The sequence below is a fragment of the Priapulus caudatus genome, unplaced genomic scaffold (genome assembly GCF_000485595.1).
Source record: "Priapulus caudatus unplaced genomic scaffold, Priapulus_caudatus-5.0.1 Scaffold599, whole genome shotgun sequence".
NCBI lineage: Eukaryota > Metazoa > Priapulida > Priapulimorpha > Priapulimorphida > Priapulidae > Priapulus > Priapulus caudatus.
In genome coordinates, this window is record NW_014577660.1 from 43,097 (window position 1) to 46,782 (window position 3,686).

Consider the following 3,686-nt stretch of genomic DNA (forward strand, 5'->3'; position numbering starts at 1 on the left):
CTCTCTCTCTCGCTCTCTCTCTCTCTCTCTCTCTCTCTCTCTCTCTCTCTCGCGCGCGCTCTTTCTTTCTCTTTCTTTCTTTCTCTCTTTCTCTCTCTCGCTCCCTCTCCCACTCTCTCTGGTGTGCCCTCTCTGTCCACCTCTCTGCCCACCTCTCTCATCCACACCTTCTCTCAAGTATAATTCTCCTTCTCTCTATCGTCCTACGCTTTCAATCTCTCCCTCCCTTCCTCCATTACCTTCTCTTTCTCTTTCTCTCTTCAAATAGATTTAACCGTCATCACCTTTCAACCCGTGCCGCGTGCGTCAACTAGTTAGTGATCAAGTTTGCTGTGTGATTATGACTCCGGTCTATAGACGGGGCGCGTTCTTTTGAAGGCGAGAATATTGCGTTGACCTTTCCTCCATCTGGACCATCGATTCCATCGTCCCGTACAGCTCCGGGTGACACGACTCACAGATTCACGGCACTCTAGCGCAAGTATAGTCAAACAAGCTCTGTGCGTGCGCGTTCATGCCTATAAGCGCGCACGCGTGGTTATATATGCAGTAATGTATACGCATACGTAAATGTTCATGCTGCCGTCGGTACACTAGAAGTTTAATAGTTAGACAAATTTTAAGACTGTCTGTTCATCTTCCGTGTTCGTGAGCAGGATACAACAGCGATTAAATTTAGCATTGATCTGGCTGCATGTGCAGTCGTGCATATTGGTATTATAGTCGTGTATTCATAAACCATGCGGCACGGTTACATGAACCCACGTTCGCACATTGCAGCTCTTTCAGTGCAAGCGATAGTTCTTTCCTAAGGATTCATGAATGCGGTTAGTGGGGCAGCGCCGCACGCATACATCCCCTTATATATGCGGGCGCTATAGTTATTAAATAGTTGCACGGGTTATTACTGCCAACAACCTAACGAGCAATTACGCGCACATACAGACATACGCGTGCACACACTCGCACGCGCACGCACGTTCATACAACTAATGGCGATGGCAGGCTTACAGCCGTTTCGAGTGCAGTACATTTAAAATATTTAAAGGAAATAGCTTACATCTATACGCTGGTAATAAAACTTTTTGCGCCGCGGTGCAAGGAAGCCTAATCTTATTTACAACGACATCCACATCAATAATATAGCTTTAATGCTGGTACTATTCCTAGGGGTGCAAGAAGGGTTGTGATCAAAACCGCACGATGGTCATAATCCATTGAGTAATTTTAACATTTAATAGCTGCTTTCGACGTTATTAGCTTGATGCATTTTACTCACGTTCTTTGGTTAAGCAGCAGTTGTCCAGTTTGCCTAGCTAGAACTATACCGTTATGGAATTGTTACAAATGGAGCCGTTATTTTTATCTTCATTCGCCGTCATAATACAAACAATCTTCCAGTGACATTAATTTGCACATTACTACAGTACGTATGCTCGGGTAAATAGAGTACTCCGTTTACGGGAATCTGTGAATTGAGATTTCTTCTCCAGGGTTTATCAATATTCGTCTGCTATCCCGTGCAGGATGCGTGGGCTTAAAAATCTCAGTATTTACGTATAATACGATTGACCGCGCCCAGTTATTGAGACGTTTTCGAAACAGTCGTAAAGTTACGACAAACCTACTATTGGTTCTGAATGTACCTCGGAACTAAAAGCCTCCCACGCCAGACGCGAGGCGACATTTCACTTCAGCAGATATATATACGTACTACACACTGGGGCAGTGTAATACACCGAGATTGCTCATGCATGCCAACGCTGCGCTGTGCAGCGTCGCGTCTTCAAAGCCGTGCGAAGTTCGCGTTCCGAACTTTCATATCGAGCCTATCATTTCAGTCACGTGCGCAAACACATTCTGTGAAGACAACGAGGAGGCGAAACATCAGAGAAATATAGTTTCGTCTCGTGCGAGGGCGATGCGACCTATATGAGGCAAGTTTACCGACCCACAACGGCAATCATGCGAACGCATGGATGCGAATTCGAAGTAGATGATCGCGACTAGTGATTTCGTCCTCTGTCCACGTCAATCACTCAATGTTATTTCTTCGTTTCTATTCATCCTCGGTGAGTGCGTTAGTTAGTGAAAGCTGGCATGGCGTTTGGCATGACTTACACACAATGAGTATTCCCGGCGAAAGTCACAATGCCCGTAACGAAAGAGATGATGACGAACAGACTACATGAGATGACATATATATAGGCTGGGACTCTGAGAGCCGGCGCGTGCCTAATTTGCGCTGGGTCACACATGCGGGCGTGCTGGTTGGTGTCAGGGTAATTAGGAAGCCTTCGCAGCGCTGTCACCAGTAGGTGTGAACGCCGATGCAATGTTCTGTAAAGCGACGGGCAGATAGGGGTGATAGGCGGCCCCACCTCATTAATTATAAATAAGCTGCCAAGTGTTCGCGGATTCGCTCACACCGAAACATGGGGAAGAGATGTGTTAACGCATGTCAAGTTTACGGATAAATAATTACTATTTTGTTGAAATAAATATTAATTGTAAGGTGCATATAATCTACTTACCTAAAAAGTTGGTCTACCCATTCCCTGAACATTTTTCTTGCCCTCTCGTTCTAGGACTTTGTTTAGCGTGCACTCCCTGTATAATGCATACATTTGTCGTGGTTCACAAACCCCCGGCTGCTGAGAAAGGATTGGTATATCATGATCAATGATACATCAAAAGCCCCGCTGCTTGGTTTTCGAAAGCTATACAAAGGTCGTGAGGGTTTGTGAGCTCTGATCTCATTCACTTACAAAACTAAAGGCGGAATCTGCTATAATTAGCACGAGAATATATATTAGCCAATTAAGCGACAACAACATTGCGCTGGCTAGAGTACGCTGCAAGCAAACAATTAATACGTGGATACTGCATATAGAGCGGATGACGAGCCTAATTTGGATGGCTAAAGATCAGCATATATTGATTAGCGTGATGCGCGGACAGCTATCATTATGCTTCATACCGTGACCAATGAAAGTGAATATTTATAGGTGTGATCGACGCAAAGGCCTTCTTATGAGATTATATAGAATTCCGCCGACAGGCGTATTTTTCCTAGCAGCATGGCTTTCTCCAAGCTCTGTTAAACCGTCGAATTGCTGCCTCTCTTTGATCCCAAATTGATTATTCACACCATGCACTCACTCACCAGAGTACGATATTAGGCCTACTCTTATTACGATATTACGATATTAGGCGATGTATGAACGCAAGTTCTTTCTTCTTCCGCACACGCCAGTTCCTACGCCTAGAGAGATGACGAAGAGGTGGGGGATGAAAAAAAGAAGCAGGGAAAGCAGGTAGAAGATGAGGAAGCAGAGCGTCATAATGATAATGACAATGATATATGGAAGGGAGCTTGAGTAGATAAAGAAGAAGAAAAGGGGGTGGAATGAAGAGACGAGAAAAAGACTCGAGAGGGAGATCGCAAGACGATGAAGAATAGGAAAGGCGGAATAAGTGCGCATGGGGTGAGAAGAGGAGGAAGGAGAGACGAGGAAGAGAAAGCGAAGCAAAGTGTTTTCTACTTCTGATTCGTTACTATAAATACACCATACGAACACCACACTCCACACTCACACACACACACACACACGCATCAGGGCAGCCACGCACGCACGCACGCACGCACGTCACACACACACACACACACCACACACACATATATA